The 24,008-nt window shown below is 34.0% G+C and overlaps 1 protein-coding gene across 3 annotated transcripts in view; it reads left to right on the plus strand.

The window, feature by feature from the left end:
• Positions 1 to 24,008, plus strand: part of LOC113495892 (transcription factor EB) — a 109,560-nt gene that overhangs the window by 37,894 nt on the left and 47,658 nt on the right. Inside the window, exon 1 of one of the 3 annotated variants that reach the window (XM_026874891.1) lies at positions 7,025 to 8,044. The exons of the other annotated variants lie outside the window; for them this stretch is intronic. The gene's annotated coding sequence lies outside the window, so the exon portion shown is untranslated. Of the gene's footprint in view, positions 1 to 7,024; positions 8,045 to 24,008 lie in introns of those variants that run through there. 3 annotated transcript variants of the gene reach the window in all.

Raw genomic sequence — 24,008 nt, forward strand, 5'->3', positions numbered from 1 at the left:
CAGCGTGTCCCTGAAGACGACCGACGTTTTGAACAGTGCCGTTCTTGAATAAAGTTGGAACGCTGTGATACCAGACAAGATACATGACGTCACTAAAATCCATGGAAAAATGGAATACTTACATATATTTGCTTTCCATGCAAATCGATGAAGCCCTCCGTTGCATTTAACGTGGATGCATTAATCTGTGTTCAATTGAGATGTGGAGTCTTGAAGGATGCCGTGTTGGCTGGGCGCCAGGAATCTGTCAGTCTCTATTTTCCACGTTATTTCTGAAGGTTCTCGTGTCTCGATCAACTGTGTCCTTGGGATCACAATCTCTGTTTACAAAAGGCTGGGAAATGAACTTCAGTGGGAATCATACTAACCGCTACATGTAAGCGGTAAAATGTAATTTAGGCAAGAAAAAAATATTATGTGTCATTAAATAACTAGTATGAAATGTAAATGTGGACTACCACACTTACAACGCGGCACCTCTTTATTGTGCTACTCAACACGCCTTTGGAGTTAAGCTATTACTTAATAAATAAGACTCTATAACTCTACCATTAAACTTATCGAGAGTGAAACATATGCAATACCCACGTGTAATAAAACATAAGTGATCCTTAATAATCAAGAAACACGTCATTAATATACTCTTTTGTTTATATAATCATCGCCAATATTTTTTACTATGAACTGAATTAAGGACAACTGGCGTTGTAGGAAAAAGACGTCGATAACCGCATTGTAATGCGCTTTCTCGCTTCTATGGCATCAGTCTAGCTTAGAGGGCTGGTAATAAATGCACTGATAGTAACATTGTTACATTGTAAAAAGTGAAGCACGTCCTTGATGTTACAAATACGCCGCGAAGAAGTGGAAAATAAAATTGTAACTTGTATTGTTTGGAACCAGTTTTTTAAAAGAATTTATCGGGAATTCATGATAACAGGAGTTTAGAAAAAAAAACAGATAGTATTAAAAAAGAGAGAATTGTTAAAACAATGTTGCCACCTATTTTGATATGTTTTAAACTGTATATACTTGTTTGAGTATCAAGTACACAAACAGTCCATGTCATTGAACCCACACGTATCGAGTGTTATTAGATACTTCATTCTCTCCTATTACGATGATTATGCTTCACTGACTAAGTTTGGATCATTATTGTATACTTATTTATAATTTCACATGCTTTGGACTGCGCTTGGCATGGTAGTTGTAACGATGAATTGCGAAAATTGACCTTATGCAAAGCTATGCACAAATCTCTATGCCCCTCTACCTTTCCTATCTAGGGTCGCGGAAGTTTAGAAGGATATAAATAAAAGGATTGTGAACTACAGAAAGTATAATGACAAAGGTCGCATGTAACTTCCACACGATGCCGATGTCCAGAGAAGTAAACTACAGTGTTCAGGTAAACTGCATTCACAATTAAAAAGAAAATCGTTCCATGATTCCTTATTCTTGGTCAAAAGAATTTCCTCAGTGTTGTCGTTAGCACAACTTTCACGTATCTGAGAGTGTTCACGACACTGCTGGAATTAGGTAATACAAAGCGGTGTAACGTAACGTTATTTTTAGGGCTTTCGCCGCCTTGGACGTGCGCGTTTAGATGTAAATCTTCTCGGATCTAATACATAATTTTAGCTTCAACCCTAACGTCTGGCCGTCTGGCCAATTAGTTTTTCTATTTTGGATCAGATCGCTAGCGCGCGTGCGCGGCGCCGACCGCCTCTACAATCGCTAATAACACCAGTTAAATATGAATAAAATGCGCTATAAACGTGTAACGAGCGGTTTGGATATAAAATGGTGGATGGTGACATAAATTTTCGCGTGTGCTACGGTTTCGGCGATCAATGCCTGCGCATGAGTGCCACCGTTAATCTTAAAGTGCAAACAAAAAAGTGATTTGTGTCACCGCCAATAAGGTTGAAGTTACAGTGTTGTTGTAAAGTGTTATTGGACTGTCTTTGTGTTCGGATGTGTTTTGTTATGATGCGCAGGTCGGCGCAGTTGTTTGTTTTGGACGAGGAATTACGCGAGCAAACCATGAGGTTTTAGCATGTTTGTGTTTTTGTATCGTCTTAAATTATCGTCAGAGACGCAGTTAGGTGTTACAGGTACCTCATTAAGATACCATTAATAGATTTATATTGAATTCCAACTTACAAGACCGATAGAGAAGTTGAAAAGTTTTAGACTCCATAACATCCAGGATTAAAAAATATATATTTTCAAGTGGAGAATCGTTTTTTTACTGAGTAACAATAACACCATATTTATAGCCTAATAAAAGGATACCAGGAACTTTATAGTCTTACTTTAATGCTTCAAAAGACATTTTTAAGTCTTTATTACACGTAAGGTATCACAGATTAAAATATTCAGTGTTTTCATTTAAACTTTTAAATAATGATGATGATGTCATCCAAACCAGATTTGTAGCATTAGGAGAGTTGTTCTTCCATTTTACGGCGAAGATCCAATCAACTTCTAACAGCTTTTGGTAGAGTTGCTTTACTTTCCTTCAATACTGACTGTATACAGAAGAGTTGTGTTATTTTTTCTCTGCTCATCCCGCCTTCTCCACCTGACCCTGAATAAATTCACTAGTAGCATATCAAACAAGTATGACTGATTGCAAACACCTAAAAACCATTTCTATATACATACCTAATCCATTTCAAAAGCAGAATTTCGTATAAATATAAAGGCTCTGTCACACGCAAGTTTATTGCATTATTCCCCAGCTATTTCAGAAGTAGTGTGACACAACGATTATCGTATCGCAATAAAAGCGTATCGCATCTGCGTAACGGAGATATTAACTGAAGTGGTACGTTTACGATATCATATGTTTTTGCGCATGTAGCAATACTGTATTTACGACGAGAAAACTGTAGCTTGGCAACTGAATCTTGTCCGGAAATGCCAACGGACACCGAGATTATGAGGACTGAGATAAAGTCTATTCTCTTGGAATCTGTAAGTCTTAGAAGACTGAATAATATGCAGTCCTTGCTAGAGATGCCACAAGACATTCACGCATGTCATTAAAAGAAATATAAACTAAAATCTGTTGTAACTGATTAACTCTATTGAAACACGTAAGTACACTTTGAAATCAATTAAATAAACCTGCGCAAGAGGTGTAGGAAAATCATTGTCCACTTCCTACCTCTCAAGCGTAGGTCAAAAGAATAGAAAGTAAGAGGCAAATAAAAGCTATCAGGAATTTGGTAAAGCCCGTTTCCTAAACGTCACGTATTATTGTTCCTAGACAACAGTCTTTATCTATCAGAATACTCACTTAATAGTCTGTTGGCTTGAGCATAAAGAATACCTAGACAAATTACCTACTGTTCAAGCAAAGTGGCGTTATTTTATGACTAATACAAGTAATTATGTTGATTTATCCACCGATATTTAAATTCGAGCGTGTTGTACCTACTCTATAGGTGTATTATGGTATTAGGTATATGGATGGTACAGCAGGTGAGCGTATCGTTAGCAATAATCAAATATATTTAACCTTATATTAATGTAATTATTGGAAATAAATGAAGAGCGTGGAAATAATAGACTGTATGTATTGCTATAAATAGCACCATCTTTATAAAGGTAATAAGTCGTTTGATCCAATAATCTGGCTGTTTTTGTAAAAGTTATTTTCGCATCATCATTTTATAAATAGAAGAATAAAAATAATTCGATGCTATCTTAAGCATTTATAACTTGAAGATAAACTTATCAAGATTGGCTTAGTCAAGCTGTCAATCTTCAAAATCGATCATTTCCATGGCGACCTGATTGCGATAATGTTAGTGTCCTTCAAGACTTTTAATATGTAGAGCCGATAATGTAAATATTACAAAGAGAGGTAAATTTTCATGTTGACATGCCTAGAACATTTTCTTTTACCCCTTTCCCGAAAATTACCAACTGAAGAAGAAAAGATTGGCTGATAAATACAGTATGATCTGACCTTTAAGGCTGTTTTTCCATCACAGATGTGTACTTTAAACTTTCGGCCACCTACAAAAGTGTTCGTTTCAGGTGTATTTTTATTTGCTTTTGTAATAAAAATTATATTATTTATTATGATTATTGCAGTACTAAGGTTATTAACTTCAATCCACGTGTCTAATATCTAAAACCTGCCTATCTGAGTAGTTCTTGAAGCGGCTAAAATTGAATATCAATGGTTTAAGAAACCTCGGCATTACAAACATGTCATTTATATCAGAGATTACTTGAGATCTGTACATGTCTACTTTATCTTGATAAACCGTTAAGTTTGGTACCTCTACTTCATAAATCCAAGTGATTATGTAAGTTGTCATTCAAGTTATATGACAGGAAAAATCCTTCCTTTTTCGAGGATTTTTACTCTGCTTTTTACTCTGACCATTTGGAAGATATAATACTTTGAAGTTTAATGTCAAACAGGGTTTTGAAAGTAAAAAGCATCCCGATTTTTCTATCTAGTCAGTTTCAAGTCTCAGAGCGCACAAATTCATTGATTTTGCGGATCCTTGTTGATCGGCCATGTCAAATTCTTATCCCATCCTCGCAGGCAACAGCGATTAGCACTATCCTTTCCTTGCTTCTATATAATATTTTTTTAAGTACTTAATTTTAATATTCACTACAGTTTCTGCCGATCCCTTCCCCGGCAAGGTCGCAATATTGCTACCAAACATCACCAATCAACATTTTCCTCATACCAACCTCATGATTTTATTTCACAAAGGGTTCGGGGAATACTCGACAGGTTTTATGCCGTCAAACAAAAAAAAACAGTAGGACACCTCAGAACAGACTTTGTAAAGACCAAAATGGAATGTATGTATGTATTTGTTTGACATGTATTATGATGGCGATTAACTGGTTTACCTTCTGATTCATACCTAGATAATGTTTGAGTGTTATGTTTTTGTGGAATTGTGTTTTGTTTATTTTGTCTCTGTTTGTTTCGAGTATACACAGGTAGGTGGCGCTGTGGTTTTAGAATATTTAGATGCTCATTTTTAGCTTGAGGAACATCCTTATAGTTAGCTTTCATTAACATATCCAAAATCAAGGAACTTTTTTCTTAACAGAGATGGTAGATTTCCTAGAGGCTTAAGCGCTAAAAATATTTTTTTTCTTCATTGCTTTGGTACCCAAATTTCAAGGAAGGAGAGTTATCAAGGTGCTCCCAAACACAACTTCTTTAGTTATTACTCAACAGTACGCAAATATTGTAGCTTTACTACATCGAATCAAATTCCTTACCGACCGTTGGGTCTCACTCGACCCATCTGCCACGCGATATTTGCAACCCAATCCGACGTCTCAAATTGTCCACTGTCAAAAGAATTGATCGCAATGATGTCATACAAGTGCGTTCGTACGCGAAAGTGGTATGACACTAATTACTTCATATCATTTTGAACCGACACGAAAAAAGGAGGTTATCAATATGAGCATGATGTTTAAGGCTGTTTGGAGAGTGGGTTTTGTTTGTGGAACAGTGGGTACGATGTCGGTGGGTCGAATATTGGTCGAGTAATTGTTTTCTAGCTCTATTATTGGGTAAAAGGAAATTTAAATAGGTTCAAGGTGGTACGGGAGAGAAAGTCAGGAAAAATGAGGTTTTAGCTTAAAATCCAAACTCCATAAAAAAGATTTTTAACGTATGGACAGTTAAGTGTATTGTAGGTACTTAAAAGCGTACGTTAGTGTTTATTATTCAAGATAATCACTCGTATATTTATATTGGCTCATTTTACGACTCACTATGGAAGAAACCGTAGATTTGTTATCTAAAGTTTTATGAATCAGTTGCTGAAATTATATTAGTCTGATAATGTTGCTTTATCTATATTACATTTAATACTGCATTAGCTTTACGCATTGCGTCTCAGATTGTGCCGGTTTTTACAATGACTAAGAGGTTATTGCCCAAATTGTATCGAGAGTTTTAATGGGGTCTTAAAATGGTCATGGAAAGGTTTACCGATGGCAGCATTTATATTTTGTTATGATCCGTAAGTTCGATATAATCTCAACCTTTTGCAGAAATGCTATCGAAAGAGTATTGGTAATGATTACGTTTAAATTAGTACACAAAATATAAGAAATCAACGACCCAGTCCTAAAGACAGAGAGAGATAGAAAATAAAGAAGAGGAAGCGAGGCCTCTACCTGGAAGTGGGACAGAGACGGTTATAAACTAAAGATCCTTAGTCTTAATTCTAATCTTCTATACACATTAATAAATCTTCACGATTCTGTTGACATAATTTTTGTTAAGTTCAGTGTCAGGCTTAACCGCAACACGGAACAGTACTCGTCAGTCATATGTTTGTATTTTGGGTGTATATTAAGCGCAGTTGTTGAGATGTTAATATGTGCCGAATAAGCTAAAATATTAAAGAGACTTGTGACGACTATATGACCAGTGAATTAGCCTATTGTTGAAGGTTATACTTTACAATTAAATATTGCCTTATAATATAAAAGATATTAAGAAAGTTTTTGGAATGAGTAGCTTCATGCAAAATATAAGATGCAAAATGATTGTAAAATCAGACTATGGGTGCTTCAAAAGGAAACTAAAATAAACATGAATGATGATAAATCAGACCCATAACAGAATCGGACGGCAATAGTTGTAACTGACAAAGATTTCCACAATCTTAAAGATAGGCAACAACAATAAAAATATTACAGTAGTAACAAGTTGAATGTGTATGAGAGCCCTAATGATCGATGGGCGACACGCGAGGACGCCGGCGCACGCGCACCGTATTGAAACAATTGAGATAATGGATGTTTGAGCGCTTCGTCGTTTCGGGTTCGAAAGGTCTCCGGGGGAATATGATGGTAATGAGTTAGTTACATCTCGTAGTTTTATTGTACATGTTTTTTTTTTATATATATGTAGATACGGGTAAGCCTAGTAAAGCTTAAAGGATAAAGATCAAATTTTCATATTTTGTGTGTAGCGTTTTCTTCCAAAGGCGAGCCTAAAATTGTTATGTTCTGCGTTTGGTAATAATATTTATACATGTGTATGTATCGATCTGTAGGTCCCGGAAATATCTTTTGTGAATGTGAATGTTTGTCCTGAATATTGTAAATACAGAATTTATACTAATAGGCTGTACACTGATCCAATTTTGGCACATTGATGTATTAACTCAACAAAATCATAATATTGTAGAGATTGATGCGATCGATCAATAAATAAATCCAGTACATGAGTATTTTTACCCGGGAAAACATATCCTGATAACGGCATGTCCTCGACAGCTCTCGGGAGTCACCCCAGTCACTCCAGAAATGTCAACTGAAGGATTTTAGGAAAATATAAAAAGTAAAGATTTACGTTAATATTCGTAAAAATACTCGTCTCCTCTCATTGCCGTTCAAGTATAAATATTCACTGATAATGCGAAAAAAAACTAACAAAGAATTACATAATTACGTATTTCATTTGTTTTTTATCGCTTTTGATATCTTAGTGTTTTTATAACAGCCTTTAATGAGACACCATTTTCTTATCTCATGATATGTTCGTAATACATTGTTCTGGCGCTTCCTTCGACATTTACTGCTACAACTTTCCATTTCATTACATTCAACTCACGAACCTCACTTTTGAAATCTGTTTTGGCTACATCCTCGAAATATAAACAAAGTCAAATCAAACAGTACATTATGTTCTGAGAAGATGGCGAGGAACAGGCATGGTGATTGCATCACGCATCTATATATATTTTCAGAGGCAATTTACCTGCTACATACCTGATTACAGTGATAAGTAAGCGCGGGCGCCGGTTCGCATCCACAACCATAATGTATACGCCAGTTAGTGTCACTGTGAGCGCCGCCGCGCACGGACGCCCCACGCCGCGCCTTCTTATAACGCCACGTGTTTTTGTGAGTAAATAATCAGTGGTAACCAATCACAAACAATTGGTATGGACTGTGTTTGTGAACAAGTGTCCCCAAACTAGTGACACGATTGGATTGCACCCTTTAAGGATTTACACACACGGTACGAAAATCGAGTCGCTTTGTTTATTTACGTCTTAAGGAAACATACTACATCAATTATTTTCTACGAATCTCTTGTAATAAAACATAAAACAAGTACGACATACATTGCAGCTATGAGATCGTCTTCGCCTGTTTTAATGGTCTCAAGTTGTCAATGAGAGTCGCTATTAAATTGAAAGATGTGTTACACTAACTGACTCTTATTGCTCTACATATAAGGATGACAATAGAACACCGAATGCTATACACTTAGATAATACAATTGAGCAACTGATAGTGTTGTATCAATAATCAATGGAAAACAAACAGGGTTGAATGAAATCAAGTGGAGAAACTCATTGCTCAAAGTAGTGCGTCAGTAGAGGTCTCACAGATGATAGAAACTTTAGTAATCAAAGCTTAAAGAAATCAACGGCCTTGGATCGAATAGTTTTTATATTTGCATCGTACACTTTTTGTTGGTCGTGCAAATTATAAGCTGCCTAGAAAACTAACCAAATATTGATTGGCTTAGTTTAACAATTATGACTCGTTGATGAATAATAATTCGGTCTCAAAGTCGTATGTTCGTATATGAATAAGCGTCGAATCAACACTAATTAGGTACAATAAAACAAGTCATTTTTCATTAACAGCTTAATATTCGCTGGACAATCAACTTCCTTTAAAGATAACTAAAGAAAGAACTACAATACTCACATCATACACAGCGTAATCGCTATTTACCAACCGAATTAGTCATTGGCTGACAAAAATATGGTTGATGATAATCTTAATCTGCAGGATTTCCTCAGCACCACTCATCTAACATAGAAACCTGATAGCAAAGTCAGTCCTTCCGAGGATGATACCGATAAAGCTTGCATCATATCGAAGATACCGTACAATACTGGAAGTTTCATTATTTAGAGGCATGTAAACAATGAAACACGTAATACTAATGATCCTACATGTCATGTCCCGGAAGACGAAATAGTAATAGGAAGAAATAATGTAAATAAACATCTTATACATACAACTGTTAAGATAGAACCTCGCTAAACGTCAATGTAGATGCTAAACAATTTGGCTTGGTTCACCTCAGAGTAAATAGGTATTATTTTGTTTTAATATAAACGAAATAAGATGTATTTATTCAGTTGGAATTTAATTACGTATTACGATCTCCATGGGATTTGGATGCAGAAACTCATTCAGTCACTATAGTAGCGTCTGTCGTATCTAAAGTAGGAAGTCGAAACTTATTGTTATCATAATCATTTTGAAACGCATACTAATTTCATTGTTATTTGTGTTTGAATTTTTAATATGTGTGTTTGATATTTGGAGTTTAAACATCTCATTCCTATTGGCTTTATTTTGTTATTTTTGCTTATCAAATTCTGCGATACTGTTTTGTTCTCAAATTTTCATTTTTTTATCTATTTTATGAAGTGTGTTATCATTAACCATTGTACATATATTGTAAACTTTATTCTTAATAATTTTGTAAGTCTAATACAACTACAAGTGGCCAATGTATAAAAACTAACTTCGTAATACCCATTCAAGCGTTGCAAATGTTTGTGACTTTCCAATCAGTCAATGACACAGCCATATCTTCAGGCTTGCATGCATACGTTAATAACTTTTAAACTGTCAACATTTACACACTTAACCGGTTGCTAATTCTCTAATTATTATAATTAGTACGACAAATAACTCATTACTTCACTGCGACACAGTAATTGTTACGAGTCCTATACAATAATTTATTTTCGTAAAGACGCAATTCTTCAGAGTTTTTCATGACCTTTCAAATTCGCGTGTTCAAGTGTTTTAATCCTTGACTTTAGTTAATGTTCGTTAAATTCCACTTTACTAAAGTTTCAGCAAATATATTAGTTTAAAAATATTGTTATCAGTACAAAACGTCGCTCGTTCAGTCGCACCGCCATTTTCGTTCGGCAGCTAGACCTAACTGTTAATTATCTAAACAAGCTAAATTAGCTATATAATTATACCCGCCGCCTGCCACTGCGACAGTCGCTACAATTGTGTTTATGGTATTTGTTTTATACTGATGGGAAGTTTCCGTTTTGTACTCCAAAATTCTATAAAATTTGAGGATGCCGAAGAAAGTTTTGGATTTCGGCCAATCCTCGCGGTTGCTAACCTGTTAATCTGTAACTTTCTCTAAACGCAGTTTAAAATGTTTTGATGTATCGCCAATTATGTTGTTATTCTTATTTCTATTCAATTAACCACTCGATTCGGATCTATAAGTTATTAAAACAGTAAATCAATTAGCCTTTAAAGGCGTTAAAACAAAGTCCAAATTCTCCGGGTCGAAAGTATCGAAATAAAAATATTGGAATATAGCTGTTTTAAAATGAAATAAAGAAAGTGAGACAAGTTTTCTGAAAATGGTCATAATTGAAATTTAGTCCATTTCCAAAAAAATGGTTGACGCTATCTTTGTTTCTAGGTGTTCACTATTCTTGCTTTAATGACTTCCATATTTAATTGGAAATAGTGTTAGAAAAATAATTCAACTTAAACCACGAGATAAAGCATTTGTTTTTAAACCACATTCAGAAAATATAAATCCATCTGATGCCCTTAAAATTCTCTAGGTAGACCTAAGTAATGTTACACAGTTAGTTCGACCTCCCTGCGACCTTGACCCACAGTTACTCTGTGTAAACAATTGATTATGATCAGCTAGTAACCTGTTCTCAAGTTTATATTGTCAAGTGCCCTTTTTAGAGCGTTTTACGCTAACATTTTACCAAGAACGAACGATTCATATTGTCTAAGCGAATGTCACAGTTAAAGACACAATTTCTAACCTCACTTAATAACTTCCTTTCTTTCTTTCGGATGTTAACTGGTTCTGCCAACTACGGTTTTATTTATAACTTCCATTTTTGGGTGGCAAAACCCATTACATGCTATTGAATTAAGAATTTTAGCATACTTGTAATCATCGTCTAGTATTTGATCTCATTTACTGCTTACTAATTAATTTGAATATTTCGTAATAAAATGATAATTTAGATGTATTAGATTAATTAAAATCATTTTAGTAACATGATACTTGGAACATGATTCAACAACGTTAACAATTTAGAAACTTTCCGTTCTACTTAAATCTAAATGAATTTAAAAACATTTTAAATTTTTTGGTCTACTTGGACGAATAAACAGTTTTCCTACGATTGACCTTATGTAAGATGTCACAGCGAAAGGACCATATAATATCAGTGTCTACATCTTAAGCTGGTTCGTATTAGCCTTGTGTATGTGGGGTAATGGTTGACAGTAATAATTCATGTCTAATACTCGTTATGTACTCATGCGAACGAAAGTTACTCTTAAAGATTATATAATTATACCGATGGAACTGACGTTTGATTGATTTTTAATTATTAACGTTTAATTCCGTAAGTGTTGTACTTATGATTAATGTTGTATTACTAATGTTATTCATGTGAATGGGTTTTAACGGTCAGATAAGGGATCCATAAAATGTTTATTTGGGTTTTCGTTTAAGATAAAATCAATTCAGGCATCTGGAAAAACTGAAACATGCGTTGTCGAATGTGACTGACATTTTCATTTTTGTCCAGAACAAAAATTAAATTGCATTATTTAATTGATAAACTAGGCAGTTGAAAGAATTCATCTTAGTGCAGCCTTCTTTTATTTTCATCATTACCATTGTTTTTAATACAAATCGGCAATGCATATTTAATATTTTTTGTTTCATGACGTTCGGTTTATTCCTCGTTGGTGTGATGACTAATAATGTTAACAGTTGATTAGTAAGCTAATACCTACGCTACAACAGTGTTGTGCGAATATGGAACTTAACGGTCACCAAGCAAGAGTGGACTAGGAAAATAAACATTATCGTATTTGTAGGTTTATGTTTTGTTTTTTTTCTGAAGTTGAATATAATGTTTGACAAAAACTCATCAATAGATTATATGGATTCAAAGGCTTTAGTAGGTCTTTGTGGTTGTTTTTGTACTAGAATTTCTTAGTATTAATAAAAGAATCAGACGTTTTATTCATAAAGTTTACCATGAAGATATTGCAACGAATAACATTAGTCGATAGGTAATCAGTTTTGGTTCTCCTTATTTATTTGTTTTAGTTATTTTATATTTCCTGGGGTGTATTAAATATAAAAGGAAAATGTTTTGAAATAACTTAAAATTATTGAAGTGAGTAAAACATACTTGCACCAGAGATAACCGGCCGCCATATTGTGAATCACTCTCAACATCTGCGCGTGCGTCGTTATTCCCCTTGCACAGGAAACATAGGATCTCGGTCTGGGTTCATTGTTACATTGTCATAAATAATATATTTAGGTGGCATGGCAACACTATTAAGGAAAAGCCAATATCATATTTTTTTTTGTAAAAGTTATTTTTCTGTCCGTCTATTTGTGACGCTTGCACAGCTATACTACCTGATTTTAATTAAATACAGCACGGGAATAATTTGAACTTAGAGGACAGACAGGCTACTTTGTGCAGCTTTAACCTAAATAAAAGGGCCGGCAAAGGTTGTTATGAATATAAATTAATGATTGCGTGCACAACAACCGCCTGTGAGAAATTAGGTAAGGATAGATGTCCATAGGGAAATAATTGAAGTCTGAAAAATGCTACGAGGAAAAATAGTTGCATCCTTTGTAATAACAAATTAAAACATTTGCTATAAACTTTACTGATAGCTAAAGCTCAGAGTGAAACTGTCTTAAAGTGAACGCTAGGACTCTAATCGTTTTAGTTTCTAACCACTGTCAATAAAAAGTGCTAAAAATAACTCCACAGTTTATGGTTACAAAGCTATAAATGTATTTATGCCCCTAATTAATTTTGCAATAAATAAGTTATTGTTATTTAGGCCTCAGTAATAAAAATCATATAAATGTTCATGGTTCATAAATATCCAGAGGCCTTTTTTAAATTAGTTACACTAATATATCCTTATTCTATCAGGGTTTTCATTATTATCGAGTGAGACTACCTTACTGATCTCAATTGCCCATTTTACAGGAAAATACCTTGTACCTAGAAATAATCCTTTTTCTTCCCTTGCCACAAAAACACCCTGTAGTGAGGAATTGAATCCTTATGTCGCAGGAGGTTTCACAAACATTCAAGTCGCATGCATAGGCTGGTAATACAGTTTAAGTCTGCATTCAGGTTAATTTCATGTTCCTTTCAATATGCTGGATGTATACGATCCTCCACTCATTACCTTCTACCATCCTGACAAAGACCAAAGGCTCCAAGAAGCAAATACTGTAACAATTTTTCACAATAAACACCTTTTTACTGAACATTCTCGTATATTCTAGTGAAGTCCTTATTGTAGGTCAAATCGCATATGGAAATAATTTGCTGACGGCTAAGGAAAACGTGTTGAACTAAATAAACATGCAACTTGATAGACAGTTGATTTAGTCTAGATAAACTAGGTAATATATTCGTAATTGTGTTTTGTCTCACGTCTGAATGTCTGTGCTCTAGAATACGTTACACCTATGTTGCTGACATACTTGTTGCCAGATGTAGGTTCTATGTAAAATAGTCGTGTATGTTTAGTATTAACAGTATGCGCATCCTTTGTGCTCAGAACCAAAAACTTCTAACCAAGCCAAGTCTTTGATGATCAAAGATTTTAATCACAAACCTGCGTATGTATCAATGACCTCAATGTTTTTTACCTCTGGGAAACATTCGCTTGGAGTCCGAAGTGTCCCATTTATTTCGTCAATTTTCTAACATTGCCTATTATAACAAGGTTCTATTACCTTCATATCATCCAGCTATCTTACATTCCGGTAACTTACAGACAGATCTTTGCAGACCTAAATTATCTTACCATCTTTTCCCCGTAACTAGCGTCATAATATTATCTTTATCTCTATCATTCAATACATAATTGTCAAAATTACAGTGTTTAGTGATAAATAAATCGCAAGCAAACGACTGGGCTTCCCCTGAACAACTAACCAATTAATATTTATGTAAATTTAAAATGATTATATTAACTTGTGTAATACTAAATTGGTATCGGTTATAGCAATTCGTTTACAATTTATGCGCAATTTACGCATTATGCGTTGGGTAACACATTCGACATTGCGAATACTCCAAATAAGTTCTAGTTTCAATGTTGTATGACAATCGCGATTTATGTGTATTTTTTGACTTCTGTTCTTGGAAATCTTCTGCTAGTTCTTCCATGTAGAGCTAGGCGAGCGGTATAGATTTCGATACCAAGAGCACTGTGTGCGGGGGAATGTGGGTTCAACTCTTGTCTGAAAAGAACATTTTATATATATGGTCCCCTATACAATGATTTTCCCTATTTATCGTTTTATAAAACAAAAACATTCTTTTTTTCTCATGACCCGTTGCCTGAAGCCCTTTCTTTGACTCTTTATCGATTAAACGTTATGTCATACTTAGAAATTCTCCCATGACGCACATAATTCATATATTGAATATTGAACAATAAATAACTTTGATAAACTCTCTGCTACTAGTTTCAATGACCATCCTGTTGTGTTGTTTTTTGATGGAGTGTCATTATCTATCTCTCAATAAGTATGGGGCGTACAAGTGCATTGTGTCTTTGGATTTTGATTTGTTGTAATAAAAGGTTAATAACTATTTATTTGGTCTGGGGGAGTGACGAGTAATAGGATAGCATGCGGGTATTTAATTGCTTTATATTTTGTTTAATAAGCAGCTATTAGAGTGTTTTCTTTGGAGGGTCTTCTAAACTTTGCCTTATAGTTAAAATATATGAATAAGCAGAAATGAGAGAAATTATAATTTTGTTGATTACTAACTCATTATTGTGATCGGGGCTTGGGTGAATCAGAGTGGAAAACGTAATACTTGAGGAACTAAAATTCTTTCGCATTTATTTTTATTTGAATGCAGAAAACCTTTGGTTTAGCCTGAAGCTGCGTCATCAAAGTCGAAAGCATGACGTCATTCTTATAGGACTACACGGAGAACCCGTTTACATTTTATTACTATAATAACATATTCTTTAACCCTTTTGAAGGCGCCACAAGTTCAATAACTTGTTTTTTACCACGAGCGTACAAATCGTATGCTCTACCACATCCAGTCGGTTAAGATATTCACGACGACCGGTAACTGTGGACAAGATTTATGCGTCCTGCTTATTACGCGAATTGAGACGGGAACATCATTTTCCTAGTTTCATCGTAAAACTAATGCTCTAGTAATAAGAGTAGATGTTTGAGATGCTTTGTCGAACACTAACTAGAGTTTTGCGACTACATTCGCATTTTCCCGATCATACTGGTTTAGTAAATATAGAATTAATTAGATCTTTTTGTAAATAGAATGGAATTTTTTTCCAGTTTTGTTTTTGTGTTGTTTTCCAAATGAATGATTCCATCAGTTTTTACGAACCATATTTTCATGTTTTACCAGTATTCTAAAACAATGGTACTTTATGATGTTAGTAGAGATTGTAGTTTTATCTCCGGAATTATTAATGTTCTTTAATCAATAAAACAATCAAGGCTGAGTATTTAATCTTGATTGAAAATTAACTTCATTATCGACTTGTATGACTCACTGTTCGGTAAGTAATTGTTGGATTGTATGTTTAATTACAATTTGTGTGCGCAATGATGATTTTAAGATAATAAAACCAAGGTATAGGAAGAATGGCGTAAAGGACAAGATACCTATTCCATGAAGTATATTGATGAAATTTGACCTTATCTGATCTGAAAATAACCAAGAACCCTATGGAACACTTTTCCAGTTCTTTTCACGGAAATGACATGCCGGAATCTTTAGCACAAAACCTACCTTAGCATAAGAAATTCAATCAACATAAATTTCAAATCGAATCAGAGTAAATTTTCTTAATCCCACTTTTAAATCAAAAGCTAAACCCATAACGATTTCAATATTAAAATTCCTTACGGATGTCAATGACACAGTTCACCCTGGTTGCGCGTATGCACGTCCTTGTGCGCTTTCGCCGAATATCCGAGCGGCCATGTTTGTGCCATGGCGCGAAAACTTTTGTAGAGCCGCCATTGTTATTGGCTATTGCAAATCCTATTTGTTGAATGACGGTAGTTAGTGATTACAGTTTTGTTACGTTTTGAAGTTGGGAAAGTAATTGATTTTTATGTTTGCCCTGTGTTTGTTACCTTCGATGTAAGAGATTGCTTTTATAGGCCTTCAATTATATTTCTCATGGTTTCAAGGTTTCTTCATGTTACATTTTTGTGTTTCTAAATTTACTTACTTGTGTATTTACTTTATCGAAAAGTATTCATCACCATATTACTTACTATTCTACATATATACGTGTTTCGATTTACATTTGAGTGTCCTACTGCAGAGCAGAATCCTTCCTTGCGTTCTTCCAATATGGACGATTTATTTTATCCCAAATGTTAAAATGTGTACCTATACAGTCCATTCCGCCATCTACACGGAGAGCCTTTCTGATCACCGCTTTGTATTCAATGGTCTTCCATAAGTTGTGATTACAGTTTGTGTAGCTTTATTTCTTATGTACCTACACCAAGTTTTAATTCTTAAGTCCTGTTTAATCCTTGCTCAGATGCACAAACTCTAAGCTCCAAATAGTCTAACGGTTGCTATTGACAGTTCACCGTTATCACGTCACTTGTCACACGCTAAACATTTACTAACAGGATTATAAAACCTGTCCTAATTCAATAACATGTAAGATATCTTAATTAGAATACTTTGGATCGAATTCTAATACCTACCTTTTGCTTCAATCCTTGGTAACTACATTATTTTCTGCATTATAAAGGTTGTACGATTTTATTTGTGCTTTTCGATTCTGTGAATAAGGGAATTTACCCTAAGAAGAGAAAATGTATGAGTATAAGGATATTTTTTGTTGGTCATTTTTAAGATTTTATCTGTTACCTACTACTGCAAAAGTCATGTTGTTAAGGTACATTATGAAACTAGGCTTCCTGATTTCAAGGATATGGTATTTCTCGATTCTTTAAAAACATTCTGTTACGGAATTCGTAATGTTTTGATATTTTTTTCCAAGCTTTCAAATATCTTTTAGATATTTAGTCATGACATTCTCAGTGTCCATCGCCTTAAACACCTGTCTTCAACTTAAACAAAATCGTTCAATGACCACAAGTTTTTCTGACAGTCGGCACGCGTGACTTAGCCGATGTATTCGTAAACAAGTTTGACATAATACATATACTATAACATATACGATAGCATTCACCGGTACTTACCTACCGCTAAATGTACTTTAAATAAACCTATCTACTTTCGTATCTCCAAAATTTAAAGTAGTGTTTGCGGAATTGACACACACTTGTTTCCAAATTTTTATTGCTTTCTGTTTTGTACAAAAAGTCCTTAACGTGTTATTTAAATCGACAAAAAATACACAATGCGATACGAAAAACATATTTTTTAATTTAATTAAAATTCCATTCGATATCTATTTATTTACCCTATGAGTGAAGTATGTAAATGATATACACCTGTATGCAAATATAAAACAGTAGAAATAACTATAGATAAACACTGTCTAGTTGTAGAGTAGGAAAACAGAAAGTAAACAATTTTATTTCCGGAGAGTAAAATTAGGACGAATGTTTCTAACTCAGGAATGAGAAAACCTATTTCAGAATAGTTGAAATCCAATTAGGTACATGAAATGTGACTGACATTGGAGCACTTCACAAATATTGAACCCATTCAAAATCACCAGCCTCACTAATCGTATTCCGGTTAAAACATCCATTACTGCACTTGTACACCATAGCTGAATTGCTATCTGAATAATAAGTAATGCATCGATGGATCGGATGCGCACGCGCCAGCCAGCAACCGCTGCGCATCAGATACCTACGTCACACAATGGCAGATGATGTGTAACCCAGCTGTCATTACGCGGTGGGCGTCAAATAACGTCATCTACTAATAATTATAAATATCTTTGTTCATTAGTATAGATTTAAAATATTCTTCAGTGATTGATATGGTTTCAAGCAATTTGTTTTTTGAACGCTCTTCATTAACTTATGGATTGGATTCTTCTAGTTTGAGCTGAAATGTACTTAAATTGTTGACCTATTTGTTGAGACAAATACATCTGAGAATGTAAACAGATTTTGCGTAGCTACTAAATTAATTCACGATAAATAACATCGCTCTAGAGCCCGTATGATAGTCATAAAAATACTAATGCAAATTTTCTAGCAGTACTAATAGCCGAGTGGTTTAGATCACTGTGCCTAAATTACTAGCGCGTCGTCGTGGGTTTGATAAATGTTTTAAGGGCAAGCCTTTGTATTGTACAACGAATACTTGTCTGGGTGTCTAAAGATAAGATAACCAATACTTAAAGAAACGCATATCTCAAAATTACAGAATAAATAACATCTGATTAGGTGAGGCCCCGAATCGTAACTTCAAAAGATTTTGTAAAAAATATAGAGTAGTGGTCCATGTCACAAAAATAGATACCAGTAGTATTATACAAATTGATAAAGTAATTGCAAATATTATCTTACAGTATATAATGAGCAGCAACTGTCATAACTACACTCGTCGCGTGGTTCTTAAAGTAAATAATGATTCGTGTCTTATTCTTGCATTAACTGGCATGTCATTAACTGATTAACCGCCCCGAACGCAATGCACTGGTCAAGGCCAGTTTAACTTCTTTTTGCTTAAACACTAACTAAATAACTGTTTTTGAGGTAAGATTACTGGTTGCTTTATCGTCGTATTTTTGTATGGGCTAATGTCCATCGTTTGGCTAAAAAGATGTTCGTTGTAAGTTTTGTATTATTATAAGATTGAATATAAGAAAAGAAACAAATGTGATGATGTTTTAAGGATAAACAAAACGAAATGGTGATACAAAATAATCGTAAAAGTAAGACTCCACGTCACCGAGCATTTATAACATGTTCGGGTTTTAAATTACTATTATCCTTTAGAACATAAAATGGGAACCTGAATTAACATGTTAAATTGTTGATAATCTCAAACAAGCTAACAACTTAGTTTCACCCCGTAACGACAGACTTTCCTGTTAACATTTGTGTCACGGAAATCCAGTTTCGTAAACTGCGGATTTACAGATGCAACCGAGTGAGCTCACGCATACGAAATAGAAAAAAAACTGCTACTCGTAAGCGCAGATTCAAGATAACACTTTGCAAAACTTGAGAGTCCTTGAAACTGATCTTTACGATTATAAAAAATCATATTTTGAGCAATTACTTGTTCAGTGTCCTTGGGGTTCGCTCAAGGTACACAATTGGGACCATGTACAGAAATAAATATAACTTCAAAACCTGTTAGTTATTTTTCTTCTGAACTTGTTTGAGAATTTACCAAACACAAATATTGAGTGTCACAATCAAATGCGCAGTTCATACATTACAAGTATTAGGTAACATTGTCAGATCAGACTGCTAATATTGTAACTCAGGTCATTTGGCTTTGAAAAACTGCACGAGTCTTACAGGGTAATAAAACACCATTGATACGAACTTGTATTCTTAGGAACACGTACAACGATAACATATGCAGATTATTAAAGACAGGTTTGACTTAACTACGGTGCAAAAGATGAAGGTTTACATACGTTTAGATTATACTTATAGATGCGAAGCTGCAGCAGATAGATTAACGATGAATATAATTTCGATGTTTCAGACACATTTGAAATGAAGAAGAGAAATAACAAAAGCGATGATTGTGTTTCTGCACTAATTATGATAACGTTATTAATCTCTTTAACACCTGAAACAGCTGTATTTAAATATAATCATCTCAAGGACGATCTTAACAAAACATTTGTTTCATCTCTACTTTTACTTCGTGAGTCAGGAAATTTGTAAAGTGTACAAAACATCGTTTAACCAACATATTGTTAAGAAGTGTTTGTTTTCGCCGACATTATGTCTGGTTAGTATCAGATCTGATCATATTTCATTTTATGGTTATAAATTATTTTAATACTGTTCTTGTCGGCGCTCCATCAACGCTTAACGTTCCTGAGTCAATGTGAATAGTATTGATCTGGTAGTACAGTTATTGTAAATGTCACGTATATATGTTCTTGGTGATAATGCCAATTTTATTCTAATGAATTGATATATATCTAGATTTGATTTGTCTTCTAATGGTGATGAGCAAGATTTCTATCGTTTTAATGCTTAGCTGTTGATTCTAAAATTAAACGTGATTGCTGTTAATATCCGGTGAATTACCAAAATATAAGTTAATTGTGATAATTAATAGATATTGACGTATTAATCGTACGCATTGCAGTGTTTTATTCAGTTTCGTTTTTATTTATCATTGTTTTAATAAATAATACCGCGGCTTTTGATAATGTTGGGGGCGTTACGCGCGGACTATCATGGACCATTCGTGTGTTTGTCTCTACCCTCGGTCGTGTCAAGTTTTTTTTCTATTATTTTAGATTAAATTATCTAAATTACTGGTGACCTGTGATGTTGTTACTGACTAAATAGAAGTGTTGTATAATGTTTATCTGTTAATTAGGTGATTAGGTGACTTGTATTAAATTCTTTTGGTTAAGATGTTGTTGGGTATTTAGTGGGTATTGTTTCTTTATTATTTTTCTTAAGTTATACAAAAACTTGAGTACTATCAATGTCTGTCTTTAACTCTATGGTAATTTAGTTACTCATATTTGTTATTAAAATGTGACCAATAGTTGGATACCACTGAAGTTGAAATTGTATTGCGTCATGACTAAATTGTTACTATCATCGTACAATGCGATATTTTTGCCACAAAAAGCAAGAGTTAACTTATTATTGAAGTGTTAGGTAATACTGACTCACAAACAGTTCGTGTAAACGATTTGTGTGTGTGTGTCCATTATTATATCTGGAATAAAATTGACGTGACTGATGTATGTCGGAGCTTCCATTTTATTATTAATTTGTTTCATTTAATTTCATTCATTTTTGCCACCACTTTACATTTGTAATAGTTAAAAATTCTTCAAACCGTCAATGTATCTAAACATTACAAACAAAAGCTAACATTCAATCCCGGAAAATTGCAAGTGCCGTCCTGTAAAATTTTTAATACGGATATAGTTCCAACTCTTTCACTGTTGGAACAATGCCTATCTAATATTTATGTATGTCTGAATCTGTTTCTGTATCCTGTCTTATCAGTTTATTTACAATGGATACTCACCCACCATTGATTGCACAAAACAAGTGTAGTGAGTGCCGCCGCTGCGCCTGCGCCGCCACCTGGCCCGGTTTCTTTAAGGTGAAGGTCCGATGCTGCCCCAAGCTCAATAACTTATAAGTAAAGTGTTGTTTTATTACCTCACCTTTTATTTATTGTTTCTGAAAACTCCATTTTGTTAATTCTGCTGAATTGTATAATGTTGTCACTTTGCAATATTTCGTTTTATTTACGGTATGGACGGACATTCAATTACGTTTAGTTTATCAAATATCTACGCATAATAGGCTTAGATTGATTCTATTAAATCACGGTAGCTTCAAAACTTTTTAAATGCTGATTAGTGTCTTGCATGGCAAGAGGCATAAGTATCGGAAATCCCAACTACTGAAGTTTTTGCGAAAACACAAATATTCCATTACATGAAAGAACAAAATTTCCTAAACATAAAATATACAAGCATTTGTTAGAAACATAGGAGGGTATTAATAACTCGGGTGACTTGACTTATCGTATAGATAGGCTATCAGATTGACATCAAATACAGTATCTGTGACTTAGAAGGAGTATTAGATAGTTCAAACTTCAGTGATAACATTGTAGCACAGAAAGTTTTGTATCTCTGTTGGTGAATAGATAAAGAACAACAAAACTAACACATGATACAAGAACATTAGTTTTTATTAGAAAAAACGAATCTCAAATTGCATCAAGTTTGAATCATATTCTGCGAACCAAAACAAAATCCCAAAGCAACATTCGTTTGCAGAGGTCAACAGGAAAATTGATGGTGTCATACGCAACTCTGATCTTATTCTCATATCTATCACTCAGGCAAGTGCCAGAGCAATACATTGAAACAAACCGAGCGAGCCTGCATCACAACCCGTCGCCCATGACGGGTTTTAAACCGTCAGTAACATATCGCGAGCAAGAGCCCAAAATGACTCCACTTTCTACGACCTTCGTAATAGTACTGTCCCCGATTTGCCGAACTCTTGCGCAACGGTTGTTTGCGCACAATTAGACTGATGTCGGACCTCCGGACAAATACACCGCTATCAATCAATTCTATGGCCAATAGTTCCATTAATAGATCTTTAATAATTTAGATTTCATATTAAGATTGCTGTTTATCCGTAAATGGCACGATTTTAAAAACTGCACTGATTACGATAATATTAATTAATGTGACAACTTTTATCTAACCTTGGTTTGCTGTCGTCTTAACGTAATGTGCCTAATGAGCGAGCTATTTATTTAATACGCTTGTTTTGTCCATGCCTCCGAGGCCTTAAGAAAAACTATTCTTCTTATACCTTCAATCCTTCATAGTCATCAAAAAATATAACGACATCAATCAAAATCATTAAAATTTATCAAATTCTGATTATTATGTAATGTTATCATTAAAATGCCATTAATGGAAGTCTGATGGTGGAACATGTCGTTCTCAACGAATTCTGCAGATTGTTCATTAATTAAGTCATAAAAACCAATGATGAATTTAATTTCATGTTTTTTGTATGGATTTGCCGAATTCAGAATTTCGAGTATCTCATGTAACCCAAACATATTTTTAGTGCCATGTTTTATAATTACTGCGGTCTTTCAATAAAGGTAATTATTATATATCAGGCTTCCATCTTATGCCTTCGTGTTCAACGTTCGTGTCTCAAGCTTTATTCATATTATTGCTACCATAATGACTGCGTTTAGTTCTTATTAAATATACAGATGATATTTCTCATGCATTTGTTAAGTTTTAAGACGATATGTCCAGTGATTCATAGCGAAAACTACGAAACCTTTTTTGATTAATGATTTTTGTTGTTATTGTAAAAGAAATATGGGAAAAATAAATTGGTTTAATTTATGGCTTATGATTTTTAACATAATTATGAATGTGTGGTTAGTCCTTTTACTATGACATTTAATCCATTTTAGTTCACTCCATTTTTCTGTTTAATTTCAACTTCTTAATTTCATTTATAAGTTACTTTTGATAAAAGTTTACATAAATTGGTTTCTGCTAATCAGTAGGTCGCGTTAAATCTTCTTTTTTGGTCTTGTTCCTATCATATCTATCCGTATAAAATTCTGCTGGCTTATAAACTACAAGAATTGTATTATTCATACCACTGGTAAGTAGTGCCTTGATGTAATTTGATTCCCTTGATATCACATCTTCATCTTTACCATTATCTTTAGCACGCCAGTCAAAAACTGCATTGAAAAATATGCAAATATTAATAAATAAAATAACGAATGCATCGGTCGTGTCTTGAATACTAAGCAGTCACCGTAACCTTGGCATTGTTAACGGGTAAATTAGTTCCGGCGTAATGATTCCCTTCCATTCTCAGTTATTTGTTTGTTGGTAACCAATCTAGAAAATTCAGTGTCTCTAATCTTAGCTGTATACTAATAATATGATGTGGTTTCGTTTGGGATAACTTTACTTCGGCAGATTGTGAATTATTGAGGTCTTAATTAATTTATAGATTTACGAACATATCGTATTTTATTATTATTTATTTATCTATTAATAGAATCTTATAACTTATTTAATACAGAGCCCTCATAAAACTGAGAGTGTCGGTATAAATAGGCAAAACCGATTAGATATCATATATATCGAAACATATATTTTAAATTGACTGTTCGAATCCTATATTATGAGAT

Source organism: Trichoplusia ni, chromosome 7 (genome assembly GCF_003590095.1).
Source record: "Trichoplusia ni isolate ovarian cell line Hi5 chromosome 7, tn1, whole genome shotgun sequence".
Classification (NCBI taxonomy): Eukaryota; Metazoa; Arthropoda; class Insecta; order Lepidoptera; family Noctuidae; genus Trichoplusia; species Trichoplusia ni.